The 18,746-nt window shown below is 40.3% G+C and overlaps 1 protein-coding gene across 5 annotated transcripts in view; it reads left to right on the top strand.

Annotated features, from left to right (window-relative positions):
• Positions 1–300: 300 nt before the first annotated feature.
• Positions 301–18,746, top strand: part of LOC122573623 — a 141,451-nt gene continuing 123,005 nt past the window's right edge. The window contains exons 1-2 of one of the 5 annotated variants that reach the window (XM_043740247.1): positions 301–569; positions 1,550–1,644. The gene's annotated coding sequence lies outside the window, so the exon portion shown is untranslated. Of the gene's footprint in view, positions 579–1,454; positions 1,645–12,345; positions 12,481–18,746 lie in introns of those variants that run through there. The other 4 variants (XM_043740248.1, XM_043740250.1, XM_043740249.1 and 1 more) reach the window with 4 other exon arrangements.

The following is an 18,746-nucleotide window of genomic DNA, read 5'->3' as shown; positions in this document are numbered from 1 at the left end:
CGAATTGTGACGAGGCTGATATGGAAATCGGTAAACGTTTCGGTACGAGAATCCAGATTTCGAATGGCAGGTATATTTTCGTAGCATTATTCTTCGAACTGTGGAAAAAAAATAAGACAGAAATTGCTATCATTTCAGTAAATATGGATCGCGGTGCATCGGCCCTGCAAGGTAATTTACAATCGAGCGAGGGCGCGAGTTTCGTTCGCGGTTGGTCGGGCGTCGTGGTTGGTTCGGCTACGGAGTCCGAGCGCGACCGATCGCCACCGAAGACTGCCGAACGCGCGAAGCGCCAGCGCTGAGCCAGAACAGAGCGCTCGGGTCAAAATATATTCAGTATATTCTAAACAAGCGCGCGACGTGCTGACACGTTTTGTTTGTGCGCGCGAACTCGTGTCTCGTCGAACGAAACGCTGAAATATCAACGGTGACTTTGTACCAGTGTTACGATTACTTAAAATCAGTGCGTACGAAATCAGTTTGAAATTAGTTCGCGATCTCTCGACGAATCGAATGACATTCGCGTGTTAATTTGGCGGTAGAAGATACGAGAGGAGAGACTGCCAACTGTGAGTCCGGTATTATACGCGCTCGCGATTTGTTGTTAACTATCTTTCTTTCTTTCTCGTTCTTTCTCGTTCTTTCTCGTTCTTTTCTTTTGCGTTCATTCGTCTCTTTCTCCGATTTCTTTTCTCTTGCACTCTGTTCCCTTCCCCTTCTCCGTTTCTTCGTTCATCTTTCGCGTACGCTTCCTCCAGTCATTTTCTCTCTGTCGAATGTCTCGTTCGTTGTCTCTCTCGTTCGCTCCGACGTCGTCTCGTGGGGTCAGTGTCTGCTCGATCGGATCCTGAGCAGGAACACACACCGGAGGAGGAGGAGGACTATCTCCCTCATCGCGAGAGTTCGAACCACACGCGCGCGCGCGCGCGCCACGCATGCAGCCACGCACCTTCCAAATCAAACAGAATTACAAATCGTTTCTCTAGTCGAGGGAAGTTTCACTCTTTGACGACCCTCGGTGGAAAAACTGTAGCAGTGAGAGCCGTACGTCGAAACGGGCAGGGATGTTCGAAAAGTCGCGGGCCAATCATGTGGATTCGCTGACGACGTGACATCTCGACGACCAGTGAATCGAATCGTCGGCGAACCGACGAAAGCCTTTCGTTTCGGCGAAAGTATTTCTCGTGTCTGGTGATCGACGTGTGAGATTCCCGTATCTCACATATATACTCTTTCAAGTGCAGGAAACTTGTACTCGTTATCTCTAGCTACTTTTCTCGTGTTTCGTTTCTTTTTCTTCTATTCCTATCCTTTCCTTTCGTTCTTTCTGTCTTTGTCTCTTTCTCCGTCTGATTCTCATATTACATATATCTTTGTCACGACTCTAACCTCTGTTGTCGCATTTGCTGTTGCCGCGCTCTTCTCGACGACTATTTCTTATTGGTCGAAAAAAGAAAGGACCACGCGAGTGATTACATATACGGGAGAAACAGAGAAACTCCCGTGGAAGGGAATCGACGATTTGAAGTCTGTGTTTTTGTTTACTTAGAAGCGGACTGCCCACGCGACATCGAAACGTCGAAGATAAGGCGAAAAACATCCCGTTCGAAGAATACGTCGGTTGTTGACGTTTTTGCAACAGAGGTGAGTACATACTTTTCCTCGTTCATTCTACCGTTGACGCGACATTCTTTGACGCGCTGTCATTGTCGCGTCTGTTTCTATCGTTACGCGCCAAAACGCGTTCTTACGTGTAGGTATACGCGAAGGAAACATCGTTCCACGAATCCACTGTAGCGGAACGTGGCTCGTGCTAGTGCGTATTTTTGCGACTGCAATGCAAGAAGATCGTTCGATATATAGACTAACGTTTGTCGATGGAATATTTTTCACAATAATATTACGTATTTCTTTCCTCTGATTTTGATCGAAGGGAGTTATCTGTGGCGCCATTGGCGTATACGACGGAAGGTCTGAATTTTAATGGCCGAGGTACCATTCTTGTTCCAATGTTTCCTAACCTAAATGTTCCTCGGTTTACGATACGTACGATGCAACGTCAAGCGTGTCAATACAAATCGCGGGTAGTTCGAACGGGGAAATCTTGGAGGAATCGTGTTTTTCTTTTTTCGGCCGAATGACGGGTAATTTGAATACACTCGAATTCCCGCGGAACGTATGTCCTTTGATCACGCGAATTAGACTACTACACCGCGGAGTTTTTATTATTCGATCGACACCGACCGCATCGACGTGCACGTTCGTCACGTAAATGAACGGAATATAGGATTACTGTAGCGCCATTGTGCTACTAGGTTTGCGTAATTCTGTTTATATCACGTAAACATTCACTCGCCAGATTTTGTATATACATACATAGTAAATATTATCGGTCCACTTTGTCTTGAATGAAGCCAAAGCAAACCTACTACGTAATATTTACGCAATCACTAATAATAAATGGCCAGTAGAACGCGTCGCTAGTGTTTCAAAGGGGAATGAAAACGGTACTAGGAGTAAAAGAAAGTTGTGCAATATAACTCTCTTTTTTATTAGAAGGAAACTTTAGCTAGTGGTCGATTAACTTGTAGCATACCAAGATAGAGGAGAATTATTCAGCGGTGCCGATAGTGTGTGAAGCTAATCCGTTTAGGCTCCATGTTTTTAATTACGTTTATAAAATTCTGAGATCGTATAAACATTTATAATCTAGTATGAATGGAGATATTAAATGGACATATTAAATAAATAATATTTATGTATAATAAAATTAATCTCGCAATTTTTACGCATGGTATCTTCGTTAAGTTCAACGAGTACATTAGTATGATAAACATACAAGGACATAAACTAACGCAATAATTCTAGAGAACCACGAGATCTTTTTATCGTTAACGAAGAATATCGATCCTTGATACGCTAAAGATTAAAAATATACATAAGCCGATTGGAGTCCACTTGTCAGAACGTGAATTTCTGTTATGTGTTTGAGAAATCATAGTTATCGAAAAGAGAGAGGGAGAGAGAGAGAGAGAGAGAGAGTCGACGATTCCCATTGCATGAACTGTAATTACACGAATTATTTGTCTGGAGACGAGTTGAAATTAATGGAATTCTAACGTAGACAATAGCCATTAAAAGGTAGCCGCGTTGGATGAACGAAATAGGTGGAAGTTTCTCCTTTCTTCGCGTACAAACAAATTTACAAACAGATGTGATCGAAGACACTTATCGATCGAATCTCGTTATTTCCAAGCACTGACACTACTAGCGTCCGTCGTGTAATCAGAGTTGGACACATGTTAATAATATCGAACAAGCGTTAGGTTGGTTGCTTCGAGGCGTTGACGTAATTTTTGTTCAAGAAGAATTTCAAAGTGATAACAAACAAAGAGATATATTAGGTGCGTTGTAATTGGCGTTCACGAGGTGTTTTATCATTGAGATTCGAACTGATTTTACAGACAAGTTGTTTCGAGCGATAACAGTTATCACTGTCGTGGATCGCTTGTATATGTAAAATTAACCTAGTTATTTATCAGTCGGCATACGGTGAAAAACGAATGTGTCGTTAATTGAAGATGCAAACGATCGCGAACGTTCGATTCGTGCGGCATTGATACGGAGACGAGAATTATTAGTAGGAATTAGCATACAAGAGGAAGGAAGAATCATCTCGGATTTGCTTTTCTTATTTAAAATTTATGTGCTTGGTAATATTCCAATAAATCTGTTCGCGGGATGAATAAGGAATTTCGTTCTCTTAAATCAAAGTTGTTTGCTTCGAATCGTTTTACTGTAACGGTTTTGTTAGTGGATTATATAGCATTACGAATAATTTCGTTATATTCTCGAGATTTTTTTTTTTTTTTTTTTTTAATGGATTGCTTATTCAAATGGAACGTCTTTTGAGTTATGTCTGTTAGGTTCATTAAGGATTCTGTAAAACAGCACATCTTTGTTTTCCTTGAAGGATAAAATGATTCTGTTGATTATTATTTTTATATACTTTTGCGTATGTTTATTTCATATTTATTGCCCGAAATACGATAATTTATTGTTTCTCCTGATCATTCTAACCTAAATATTAATCTAATCGTTGGATCGAACGTTGGATTTCTGCGAAGACAAATTTCACGGAATATGGAATAATCGAAGCCGATATTTTACAGTAAACATTTTACCTTCGGCGTTTCACTTCTAACATTTTCTCGAGAAAAGGATATCTAATGGCGTTAAATATTACGAGAGAGGTGTCCATGTGGAAAATTTAAATTGCTGCTCGTCGATAACGAGGGAAAAAGGATCAGCGCATCTCAGATCGTTATATTCATTTTTGGTTTGTCTATCTCATTAAAAGATTCGTGCACGCATTCGTTCCATTAGGAGGGATATCAATTAGACGTCGTTTAAAAAATTACATGTAACAGATTTTCTATTGTATCACGATTTTTATATATCTTTTAGGCGATCAAATTAACAAAAGGTATTCGGATATGTTATTTCGTATCGAATCAAATTATTAATAGATGCATTATAGTATACATTGTACATAAACATTTTTCTCTCGTATTACTCATATTACTCGTATTAATTATAATATTCATATTATATTATATATATTATATATTATATTATAATATTCATAGTTAATGAATAATAATGTATTAAATTTTGCGTCTAATAATATATTTAAGCATCGCTGCAAAACGCGGATAATAATTTAGCCAGAATTTCATTCAAATGGCAGCCAACTCTTAATTTAATTTCCGTAGAAGGATAATCACGTGTAATATGAAAACGACTTTAAAGGTTTATTTAAAGAAACGAATATTGAAATACGAACATATTGATACATGCTAGTCATTCGTAATAATAATTCGTGTAGCGCGAAAAGGAACGTGAATATTGGTTTTGCGAAAAAGTGGTATTTACTACGAAGTGATGTAAGCAATTTATAAGGAAAAATTGGAGAAACTGTATTTCCGTTGTAAAAAAATTCATCTATATTTAATTTGAACAGATATGTATCATTTTGTACATTTTATTTTTATCTTCTCTATCTTCCACATGTTCAACTCGCAAATACAACGTGTTCTTCGTGTCCCTACAGGCGAATACATATCTGCTCTTTCTCATCGTTAACATTTTTATAGCCATGCACTACGTAACAATGCACGTATATATCAGATAACAAATATTCTGTATCACTATTATCGTCATCATCATCATCGACATCACACGGAACATGCTCCATACCGCGCGTAGTCGACGCGCTCCACATCTCTTTACATCGTTCATATAATATTCGAAAGTACACCCCAGCCTCGTAATTTGTGAAATTTTCTTCTAAAATATTATTTATTTTATTGCTAAAAATGTTACTATTATAACAAGTGTAAAACTACTTGCGAGAGAATATATCACTCTTGGGCAACTTAGAAAATTTACAAAATTTCGCTCACGATATCAGCTGACAAAAGAGCTATCGTAAAGATGATTCGGAACCTTCGCGTTATTTTAAATCCAATCGTATTTTCTTGTTATCAATAAGCTTCGTAAATCTGACGAAAGTGCGAAAATTCTCTCGAAACATCAAAGATCTTTTTGCTCGTTAAGACACAAATGAGATTAGGATATAAATTTTTGCTTCGGGATTAAATAAATGAAGGAACGTACGAATAAACGACGAATGATAGATCGTAACTTGGTTGCAAATCATAGATCGTAATTTCGTTGTAAATCGCAGATGGTAACACGGTGTCGTCGCGAAGATTTCCACGGGTCGCAACAAGTGTTTTATCCGAGTCGAACGACGCGTTATTCGTTCGGATGAGCAGGAAATCGCGTACCTCGGCGTCGTGCTGCTGGTTCGCTGAGCGACGAAATTCGCCTGTGCAACGGCCCGTGCGACGAAGTTCGTCGAATCGAAAGTCAGTCTGCGTTTCCGCGAATCTCGGATCTGTCGGCGCGGAGCTTTTTATCGCGCTGGAAAAACAAATTCACGAAGGCGCTCTTATCTATCTCGTAGCCTGCCGCAGCTTTGTTCGTTCTTGCTGCCGAGAATTAAATAGACACGAAGATTCGCGTTCCATCGACCGTCGTGGATTATTAACGCGTAACGTGTCACGGTGTTGTAGACGCGTAATTGAATTTTAAAAGAGGAGACCGTGGTTCGAATTAAGTGTACACGTTACAGTTTATTGTATAGGCTCGAAGCAGGGGTGTTTTATGAAACTGGGGCGAATTATACGAGCTGCGTGGAAACTACGCTGATCAATTCCATGAATTTGGAAGTAGGGGAAATTGATGGTGTTACGTTATGTTTCAAATTTATCTAGTATCGTACGATTATTTATGTCATTCTCTTGCGAATTTACCGAGCTAAATTATTTGTTTTTAAGAATCGGAGATTGGTCAATCTCGGTTCTAACGGGTTCGTAGGTTCGAATGAAAGCGTATAAATAGAAACACATAAAAACAACATAACGTATGTGGCAATCGACACTTTCTAATTTTTAGTTGTAGTAGCTTCTACTTCCCATCGAACTTATCACGATATTTCTTCTACTTTCTCACGTCGTTGAAAAGAAAAAAACAAAGGAACAAAAAAACAAAAAAAAAAAAAAAAAAAAAAAAAAAAAAAAAAAAAAAAAAAAAAAAAAAAAAGAAACTACCATGTAATCCGAATAACACCTGTAGTTAAGAGTTTAATCGTTATAGTTCATCTCGTTCGTTTAATTCCAATCGTACATCGTACACGCCTCTGATACAATTCGTTCATCTCAGTTTCTATAATTTCGGTAAAATTTCGCGGCTAACCGTCGATTTGTCGCGGCGCGCGTAACACGCCGAGGAATTCGATCCGCGAGAGGAGAACGGTTCGAGAATGCCTGGAGCAGCGCGCGGATTGCATCACATCGTCAGCCGATGCGAGGTAGGTGTTAAAGTCCTCTCCCGGTAATCTTTTATTTACTCCGCGAGAGGTTGGTGTCGCGGACGACGGATACCGCGATCCAGAACCGCGGCACGCTACAAAAATACTTGTTACAGGAAATTATGCAATTAACCAGGTATACTTTACCTCTGGCGATACACCTTGTGCATGCGGTTGCGAGAAAAAGAGAAGAAAAATGTTCGAACCGGGGACACCGGTTGCGTGTGCACGCGCGAAGCCGCCGTGTCTTTCTTGTCGAAAATCGCGCGCGTGGTTCCTTTCATTTTGATATTCTCCAACTTTTTGTGGAAATAGCCTACGCACAGCCCGGTACGTTTTTGACTCACTGGCGAAAACAAACTGTCTTTTCCGAGAGTTGGTCGATGTTGTATATACAAGATGATTCATAAATGACGTTAAACGGTTCGCCGGTGTACTTTGCGTGTCGGAGTTAAGAAGAGGGTTCTAATTAACGCGAACGACGCTGTCGAAATCTGGTCATTTGGAGTCGTAAAAGAAATCAGATGGACGCGAGATTGAAGACGTTTGTTTGTTGCACGGCACTTGGGATTCTTCCGGAGGAAAAATTGTTTTGGTGCAAAATCTGCAGGATCTCTGGTCTTGTATCTTGCTGAAGGCTTTTACGATTACGCGAAAGAGCGTAGAATACGCGGTGCATTTAAATACTTCGCCTTACTTTTCCGAAATCCCGTTATCGAACAAAATTCGCTCCGTCACGAGTCGTTAAACGTTAAACACGAGTTTGTCACGTGAAATCCGATCCGCTCGATAGATTCGCTAAAATGTCACGGTACGATGTTTTGAAGCACGCTGTAGCAAGTTGGAAGTATCTGTACGCGATGCTGCGAATCTCGGGAAATGTGAACGTCGCGAAGACAGCGGATGAATCGTGAAACTGGGATCGGAATTCATGGGACAGCCAGCAACGCGGCGCGTGTGTCGGCTCGGATGTTCTCCTGCGGAGGAAGGTCTCGCCGCTGGCAGAAGCGAGATTGCGTAGCTGAAAGTTTACTCACGCTAGACAAATGTCGTGGCGCAGCGGCGGCCGCATTAGTCAGTCCCATCTGTCAATAATTATTATCGACGAGCACGTAGCCGCCGCGCCGCGTCGCAGCGTGCTGTGCCGCGATCGCGGCAGACGGCGGCTGTACACGTTATCCGAGAAAACACGAGGCGACGCGATATCAACGACCCGTAGATACGCCAGCCAGAAGCCTGACAGAGAAGGTACGATTAAGAGGACGTGGAAGAGAGACGCGGAAAGAGAGAAAGAGAAGTCAAGTGGGATAGGCGAGGTGAAAGAATGGGCGGGGGATTGGAGAGAGGGGGGAGGGACAAGAAAGAAGGAAGAGGGAGAATCGTCAAAGCGTCGTGAAAGATAGAGAGAGAAGCGGTAGAAGAGAGCCTACTCTCGTCACTCTCGTCGTCGTTCTCGTGTTAGCGAGAAAGCCGAGGAACGTCAGAGATCTTATTTGTCCGTAGTGACTTATAGACGATCCTCGTGACGTTTATTTCGCGCGCGACCTCGAAATTATCAGCCGATCGAGAATTTCGAGGAAATCGTTTCTTCCATAGAGTTGCCGCTTCGACTTCGTTCGCCTGGCGTGTCATTCATACGAACGTTGAATTATTGAAAGTGCAACGCCTCGACTCGCCGCTATCGATGGCACGCGTGCGTCTGCGAGATGTTGGCGCGTGATACCGCGCGAAAGCCAAGCCGCGAGACGAGGAAAACCGGCTGGAAATCGGAAAATTGCGCCGACGTGGCGGGAAACGACGTGGCGCGGTACACGAGGGAACGGCAGAGATCGACGGCGAGCGGTAATCGTGTTTTCCCTCCGTTTACCGGGCCGAGATGCGACGCGAATTCGATAAAACGCAACGACGACGTATATCCACCGACGTGTTTTATTATACATACTCTTCGCAACCGAGATGAAATGGGTGGAGAGAGGCTGGCTGACGAGGACGCTGCGTTCTTCGTACCGTTATTACGCATTTTCTTTGCTGGCGTGAATCGCCAGCCTCGCGGCAGTAGTAACTTTACGTAACCGGGAGCTGCGTTTCTCTCTCGATGGGGTATCTGTTTTTCTATCGATGCGCTGGAACGTTGATTGTTCGACGAACGTGCACGTATATGGAGGGATAGGGATTTTCGTCGTAAAGCCGACGATTCCGAGCGAAACGTTCTTGCCGTTTCGGTTGATTGCTTTCGACGAATCTTCGATCGTTCGGGGAAAAATAAAGAAAAGAGGAGAAAGATAAATTAAGAAAAAAGTACAAAATCGCGAGAACGACGACGGTGAACGAGAAACGTAGCGATTGTGGCACGTGGATCGATGCATCGTAACTCTCGTACGATCAGATACCTACACTCTGCAATTAACTTTCGTTATCCCGATAATTAGACTTTCGGCTGTTCGTTGAAATTCAGAAATACGAAAATGATGTGCGTTTTGTGCGATTTAAATTTTCGCTAGATTTTATCATTGTCGCTACTACCGAAACATCGAACCGAATAAATTGAACGGAATATAACTAAGTTGACTGTGAATTTCCACGCAGAAACGATATATTCGTCGAGGAACGATTTATTTCAATTGTTCTCACAGTCGAAATTCGAAGAGTTTCTAGATTGTTCATTGTACACGTAGCTCAAATTGCAACTAGAAACGATTCTGTTTCCGGCTCTAAACATATGGCGAAAAGCCTTTTCTGTTTATGGTTTCGAAAATTTATCGCTAACTAGTTCGCACAATCTGATTCGCCAGCGCTTAGTTTTAACCTTTATGGGTCGTTTGTCTTCCCGCAATTACGCAACATCCAGCGATATGAAGCGTTTTGACAGACATCCCGTTTCTCGCGTTCGAACGTTTCCGTCGAAACGACGAATTTAACAGCTGTTTTCGGCTGTGCTTCGACCAGAGAAATTTGGTATATTCTAGATACATTGGAACTTTAAATAAATTTAGTCTTGTAATCTTTGTACAAACATTTTGCAGCCTCACGTTATTGCCAGCTGTTTCCAGGGCCAAACAATGTTTTAAATTATATCAAAGTATTTAGAGAAAATATTGATTCGCAAAATAATCGATTATCGGAACGCGTTAATTAACGGAAAATTTGTATTCCTGTAATAAATAAGTAACGACGAATAAGAGTTACGCGAAAAGATTCGAAATGAAACGTTGCATCGATGGAATTTTCGCCGTTAATGAATTAATATTAAAACATATCGTAAAATAGCTCGGAATAAATGGTTTCTTCTCGTATCAAAATGAAAAGACATTCGATTATGCGAATTGCGTGTAGCACAATCCCGTGTACTGTGAGTAGTTGGGATAATCAAGCTTCCACTGTAATATCGTGAGAAGTTTAAGGGGCAGAAGGAATACGAATACTCGCATGGAAACAATTCTCGAGACAATTTCGCAGAAATTGGAAATTTGTTGAAACGCTTCTTTTGCATAAACATCGTTTAGGCACTTTGTTTCATCTGTATTTTCTCTTCGTTTACTTGGAATCTTCGTAACGTAGAACGAAGCTTTCTCGCGTATATTTTCAATATCGTGCGTGAATTTTTCCATACACAGGTTTTGGACAATATAACGAAAGTATATATGAAAGAGTTTTCAGAACTTTGGATTTTGTTACTTAGCACCGCTAATTTCTATTAGATATATTTTGGATTCCGGATTCGTTCGATTTTTCCATTTCACGTAGGAGCTTGAATCTCATGGGATTTACTTTCTTGGATCAATGCGAAGCCAAATGGAATTTCTGCGTCAGAAGTAACCCGTGAAACTGCATAGTGGATGCTATAGCGTTTTCATATCACCTTTTATCCTTTGCGGTTCTATGATAAATTCGTTAACACTGTAATTCGAAGAAGCACAGAAATTTTCATTTCTCGTCCCTTCTTTTCATATCAGTAGCAAGAATAATATAATTTGTTTGACCGAAAATGTAACGCACGAAATATTCATTTCATATTTTTCCCTTTATAACTATTCCGTTAAATCCACTATTCGTCTATTTTTCTTTCATATATTTTTCATTCTGTTTTTTTTTTTTTTTTAGAATACACGTAAAAACAAACAGAAAAGACGCAACCTCTATAAGTGTCGTTAACCTCGTTCGTGCAGGTGGACTTCGGTAATAATAATGCTGGATCCGTAATTGCCGTTGGTGGTTAAACAGACTGATATAGTACAAAATGAGACGAGGTTGTCGTTCTGCTCCGACGTATCATTTGTCATTCATGACTCTTTCGCTATTACGGATTAGATCTTAATGAACTGATCGTTCGAGCGATTTTTTCTCATGAACAATGCATCTAATTTCGATTTCATCGTCGAACGAGTTTATATGCGCTACGAAGAACGCTACGTGAATTTTATCGAAACTATGTATTGTATTTTAACGCACGACTATATAGCATTGCTTGATCATGAATGATAGTTTCGATTAAATTCAAGTTAGGTCACACGATTTTAAGGTATTCTGTTTCCGTTTCTATTTTACGTCGTACGCGATAAACGTTACAGACGATGCTTATCGCGTAAAATATCGAAGTGCTCTAAAATTAAATCCAAGATGAAGCCGTTGCGGATGACCCACGATACGAAGATACCATTTGAGAGTTAATGAGTCTCGCTGTACAGTAGAACTCCGTTTATTGGAATAAGATTTTGGTTACTGTTTGAATATAGTACATCCGTAGTAATAATAACAGAATATTCAAATATATTTCTTATCGTCCTCTATCATTGGTTCCTCTTAAGAATTCTTTCGAAGGATATGTTCATCATCGTAGTATACTAAAAGGTAAATAACTCGTGAGAATTATATAAATTTATCTCGACGTAGGCTTTGATATTTGAACGGGGAATAAATAATTGGAAGGAACTTGTATTATATATACGCGCGAGTCGCAGTTATGCAAACTGTTTGTCTTTCAATGGATTTAGATAAATGGTATTTCATTGCATTTACATGTATGTAAATCTTTTTTTTGCCTTTGGTTTGTCTTTTTATGCAAAAACTCGTTCGTACGAGATCGAGTAAATTACAACTGATAACTAAAAAGCAAAGGAACATGTCGTTTTAAAGTAACATGAGTCTCAGCTGGAATAAATGTATTTGCTTGAAAGTACAAGCACGAACAAACGAGGGCCATTGGTCGTGCGGTCGTTAATGATCTTACCATTGAGAAAAAAAGAAAAAAAAGAAGAAAAAAAAAAAGCGTAGCCGGCATGATTAATCGTGTATCATCGCGTATCGGGCATCATTACCATAAGTATATCAATAATGTATATCGACACCATGAACATCATCAATATTAAATTAATCTGCAGTTCCAACAGTCGTATCGAACAGAATTCAGAATCTTCTTCGATAATAATTCTTTCGTCGATCTCTGTGTTCACCTTGGTGTGTCTCGTGGAAGAACCGGGTACTGAACTGGATACGACCGATCGGAAAAACAAGAAAACTAGGCAGCAGTCAACGTTGTATTCAAGGTGTGTATACTATGTATACGTTTTAATGAACTTTCGCGATCGGATAAAAGTGTCACTCTGGTATCGGTGTACCGAGGAACGACACGTTTTCCTTAATAATATCGATCGCTAGAAATATTAGCACGTGCCTGGATTCATACGAGCCTATAGATTTACGGATTTATGGGTGATGGTGGAAAAAAAAAAAAAAAGAGAACTACCATGTAGGATAACATTGCTCGGATGCCTTCGATCGGGACAAGCATTAAAATCTTCTGGCGCTTGTCTGCCGGTCTCGGAACTCGTTCGATGAATCACTGCCGCGTTTTCTCGTCGCTCGGGTAGGTAGCTACATGAAAATGCTAATCGCCGCAAATGGCAGCCGCGCGCCAACGATAATGAGCACTCGCCGTTGCATCTCGGATTCGAAACGACTCGTGTCGCGCACGATCTATAAATTTTTCCTCTCAGCTGTTCGTCCTTGAACTATTCAACCCTTTCGTTATCCCTCGACTTTGTTTCCATGCTGTTCAATTTAAATTCTAATTAACAAAAAGAAAGTGTGAAACGTTTGAAAGAGCTCCGTTTGAAAGTTGTTGCAATTGCGATTTCATGTAATTATAGGATGAATGGTTGTTTAATACCGGTATGATGTTATTTGGAGAATATCGTTAATATCCAGGGTGTTGGAAGTACTCGTGTTGCAAGTAATCAGGTTACGAGATCCAATCAGTTGAAGAATAAATGAAGGGCGTTAAGGCTGTCTACGTTCATTAACGGAAGCCACTGAAGAGCCATGCTGAAGGGGAGAGATCGGACGGTATCCCTATGGGAAAAGATTTTCTTATAACGGATAGGCTGCGTAATTGCTCGCGACGTAAAAAGAGGGAAATTGTCTCGAGGATGGGAGAAGCCTCGAGTGGAAAAATCCTTTTTATTTTCTTCTTATCGTACTTCTTTTTATCGCTTATCGCGCTTATTGCAATAAGTGCCATAGATATTAATGTGTTTTTCGAGACATAGCAATTATTCTTTGACGGGCGGAGATTTGTAGACGGGAAGTTAGAAATTTTAGAAAACGATTAAAACGTGCTGGAACTTATTGTTCTTTTGCGGCACGTACAGATAAAAGAACAGGTAGAGATAGAAAAATCAGTGTTGTAGGGTCGATTCTCATTCATCACGGACTCTATAAAGCGTCTGAAACGAAACCACAGAATGGAGTTACTAACGAGCGTGCAGTCGATCATTTTTATAATTCATGGATTCTTGATTATCTCTGTAACCTTAGACTTTACATTCAATTGTTCTCCAGCCAAGATACTACGAGAGATTAAATAGAACAAGAAGATCGTTTAGTAAAAGTACTTTGTGAAAGTTGGGAATGTTTACACGAAAGTATTGAAAACGAGATTAACACGTTGTACAATTTCTCAAGGTAAAGGAAATTCCTACTGACATGCTTGTAGCATGCAAATTAATAACGAAATTAGCAAATTTAGTATGGACTTAATTAGAAAAGTTAATCGTTCACTTTCCTCTTTAATCCTCGTGCTAATAAATAGATAAATAAATACACCATGTATATGCGAAGCTGGCGTATCTTTGTCTAATCTATTAACGGGAGAAGTTTGCCAAATCTCGATTGTCAGATTTCTTGCAAATGATTCCTAGAGGTTCCGTCTTGTCTCGCGCGATACATCGCTAAGGAAATTTGACCAGACACAACGTAGAAATTCGCTCGTTCGCGTCACGACCGATACTCCAAGAATATTCTTAGAATTCTTCGATTCTTCGCAGATTCCCTATCGACAATCTCAACATTTGTTACAAAATCCCCGCACGAGATGCGTCTGTCCTTCCTCCTCTTCGTTTCACCGTATAGATAAATAGCATACGACTTTAATCGATCGAATTATTATCTGCTTTCGCGTTTATTCCAATACATCTTCTATCGCGGCTCTCGATATCAAACTTGTCAATTTTGCGTGGCGGTCGACGTTCGAAAGTGCTAATTTTGTTGTGTTTGGTTTGGCGAAAAAACATTCGGCGCTACTTGGACGTGTCGGCAACCGTTACGCGCAGGTTCGAGCGAGCGCAAGGAGATCTGGCTGGATTCCAGAAGCGTCTGGCGGAGGCGCCGGTTTTATTGTCTCCCGATGGCTTTGCCCACGCGAACCGCGGCGCTTAATCGACGTGCCTCGGGGCTAATGCCTTCGCCAGACACGCGTTGTTCGCGTTCAGACTCCGCAACGGGTCGTTTCGCCGATCGTGTGACGAAAGTCGATCGCCGATCGTGCCTCGGCGATAATCGTCCGATCCGGAACTAAAATCCTTGCCCCCGGCACTTTACGGAGGCATTTGCGCTCGAAACTGGACAACAATGTTTCGCTTGTGCGGCACGTATTTACGCCGAAGGTGGAGACCTTGCGCTGTGTTCGTAATCGAGGTTCTTGTTAACGTTCTTGAGAATCCTTGAGCAAGTTTTTAGTCGACCAAGGGATTCGCGTTGATATACTCGGTCGTTTAGTTTTTCGCTACTTCAAATTACTCTTGTACGTTTGTAATCAATTTTGAAGGTTACACTCGAGTATGTTTGAAATAAGATTTCGATTCTAATTTCATCGTTTCACTTTTTCGAATTCGATTGGAAGGTTTAAATTTGTGGCTGAATTTTCATTCAAATACCATTGCAATATGCACAGCTTATGGATACGGAGAATTCGAACATTTCTTTAAACGTTCAAGAAAACCGCAAAACACGCGTTTGATCGAATTTTGAAATTATTGTTACGTTTTATATTTTACTTCCGCGGTGTTTCTAAATTAGATTATCCCAAAAGTTTCCTACAGTAGTAGAAGAAAATGGATCGTACGTAATTCGATGAAGTAAAACGAAAAAAATTTCCCAGCGGATATTTTCAATTCTTTTAGATATCGTTCTTGAAATGTAAAGCGAAAGATCTATCCGACCAAAAATGTCGACGTATCGCTATATTTTTCGATCGAAACTGCCAATGGTTATCGTATTGCTGTTATTTAATTAGAATTAATGGTAATTAAAGAAGGTGAAAAATGTCAGATATTCAGCGTTAGAGCGTGTTGGAATTGACTTAAGGGGTGGTATCGGACGCATTTTGGATTAAAATACAGCAGATAGATTTGTATCTGTGTAACATCGATAATTGCGTGGCCGTAGGCTCGAATCAATTACAAATTATATACGGGTGTAAACTATTACGGAAGGCTGGATATCTTTCGTACGAATCGACCGCGGAAGAGCAGTAGGGAGAACTGAGGACCCGTTATAAACAGTAGGTACAAGCACGAAATTACGTCGTTTAAGCATAATGCAAACGCAGTTCGCATGTAGCGTTTATTATCGAGTGTGCCGTCGCTGCTGATTATTATGCACGTGAGCGCGCGGGAACTTTAACGCTCGCATAAAGAATCATTTTTATAGGACAGATATATGGGAGCATTTCGATCTAATTCGCAACGTCTTTCTCGCTTTTAACTCGTGGAAACGATTCCAATTGAAATGTTTATTAATCCTTGGCTGGTAAGGAACGCTTGTAACGTAGCAGTATCGTCTATTTTAACTGCTTAATTTTGAATTTTTCAATCGCAAAGCACAATGAGAGATTTTCCACGCGTTCTTTCTTCTCAATTATTCGAACGATGTTAAACGTGTAAGAGATACATGTATACGTTTGTTTATTTATTTATGAGAATCGCATTAAATCGTATTATATCGCGATTCTCAGGCTTTCCTTTGAAAAATCTAGGAATACCGTGTAGGATAATATTGCACGAAGGGGAACATTTTTATTTACTTGTGAAAGAAACCCGGAAGAAAATTCACTTTAATCAGCCGTACAACAAACTACGTGATCTTACAGGAAATAAAACCGAATACCATGGATGAACGTTCTTTTAGCTTCCATTTCGACTCGTATCTCTCCCTGGGGTTTGTTTCCAGCTTACGATACAGACACCTATACAACGAGAAGACGAAAAGGGAACGGTGATGATGATCGGAGTGAACGACAGCTCGTAAGATCGAGCCTCGTACATTAAATGGACACCGACGCCTACGCGAAATACACGGGGCACGTGTGCCTCTTCGAAGACGCATTTATAACACATTTTTATCGGTCACGCCGGCCGGTTAAACGGCTGTTAAAAGATGCAGCATCATGAAAAAATTCGACTCGCTCGGGGCAAGGTCGCTGTTCCCTTTCTTATTTTAATAACTTTCCAGGCTCGATATTGGCGTAACGTTAATGTGACATTTTGCGTTATTAATGACGCAGGACGATGATCCAAGACGTAGAATTTACCTGAAATTTATGAAATTTATTCAAAGAGGTTATTTAAAGAAATTTACAATCCGCAAGTATAATTATACACACCTGATAAACCTATTCTGTCGAATTTAATCAAAGGTCGTGTAAAGAAGATTTAGTTTTAGCATAGCAGATTTAAAATAGAAATCTTAGAATCTAGAATAGATATTTAAAGGTAGAATTTATTTCATTCCTGTATTTTTGTGTATTTTTGACGCTACTTCTTCACCTGTGCGTTCTCTACGTTTCATTTAACGCTCGAACATCGAGATTAATGTAACTCGAGCAAATCGTCGTACTGGAAAAAAGTTAAATGAGCGTGATGAAAAGTAGGTGCACGAGCATCGTCGAGTGGCGCGATGAAATTGTTTCCCGAGGTCAAGTAGGTCTTCTTGTTACTTTATTGTATGTAATAACAAGATAAGCTGCACAAATGAATTCAATATCTGTACGGAGTGTATAGAGTACGTAAATAGAAAATTGCTTCTAATGAAACATCTACTTCAAATTACCATACCTAAGATGTTTCTTTTGATCTACGATCTGTTATCGATGCTAAATCGGTTTGCATAAGGACACGATGTATTGCCACAACTGTACGTACAATCGTACCGATACTCTTCCGCTCGATCTCTCCAATTATATATAAATATTAATTTATTCGTATACAGTACATCGATGCAGAGTCATTTTAAGTTTACGTTCAAGTAGATATTGTAAATTTTATAAAATTTATATCCTATAAATTGTACGTTAGATTTTTGGCGATCTTTATCCTTCGTTAAATCCTCCTTCGTTAAAAAGGGTTCGTTTATACATTAAATTAAAAAAAGATTAAAGTCATATGCGATAGAGATAATTCTCCTCGGCGTTAAAACGAACGATCGCCTACGATGATATCTCGTCTGCATTCATTGAAAAGGGGAGACGTGGAAAATTGATCACAGCGAAATCCTATATTTCATGTTTCAACCTAATACGACGATGCGTTCGTTCCTCGCGCGTTCCTTCTCTTTCATTTATAACTTTTCTGACAGTTGGATAAATTTTGAACGATGAATTGTGCGATTAGATAAGAAAATAATTTGTTAATTAATCCTTGTATCTTTCGGTCAATCGAGTTTTCAATGAAACCGGGAACGTTCAGTCCCGAGGCTTCATTCAGCTAAGATTCATCAAAAAACAACTGCGCGACCAAGTGCACGTCATTCTGCCGTGCGATAGTGTATCGTTCGAAAGTCAAAACCCGGTTTACCACAAGATAAAGCGTTGTTGCATCATATGTGGTGTGCGTGTGTGTGTGTGCGTGCGTGCGTGTGCGTGTGTGTGCTTCGTTCACTTCTAGTAGGACAAACGATACTAGTTGAATAAGAACGATCTCCCGTCGGATGTCGACATTTCGTTGCTACAGCGCGTCGCAGCTCGTTTTATCGTGGATCTTCCTATGCTACCTGCAGCGTGATTCAAATTATATCAATCGTTTCCTTCGGGTATGATGAAAACAAAATTTCGCTGCTAATTATCGCGGGATAACGAAAATGTTCCAATAAGCTTCGATCGCTTTCCTTTCTTCGTTTTGTAATAAGATTTCGTTGATTTTGTTCGTCGATCGTTATAATCGGATTCGTAGTGTGAAGTCTTAACAGATTAGTTGAAAAAAAAGAAAGACAAAACAAAATCAAGGACCCACCGTCAACACAGCGATTAATTAATCTTTGGCCATTACGTTGAGTGCGCTTGACCTACGCACCGTATCGATGCCGCGATTATTAAGACGCTGTCACTCAGTCGGTGTTTGTGCAAACACAGTCGACGAATAATTGATTATAACGTCGTAACATCGATATTGCACCTGATATAATACGCTGGTGGAGATCGGTCATTGATCCGTCCTTTATCGATGATGTGTCATCTACGTACGAGAGAATGCGAATTTTA

The sequence above is a fragment of the Bombus pyrosoma genome, linkage group LG12 (genome assembly GCF_014825855.1).
Source record: "Bombus pyrosoma isolate SC7728 linkage group LG12, ASM1482585v1, whole genome shotgun sequence".
NCBI classification, from domain to species: domain Eukaryota; kingdom Metazoa; phylum Arthropoda; class Insecta; order Hymenoptera; family Apidae; genus Bombus; species Bombus pyrosoma.
This window is presented reverse-complemented; position numbering and strand designations above follow the sequence as displayed.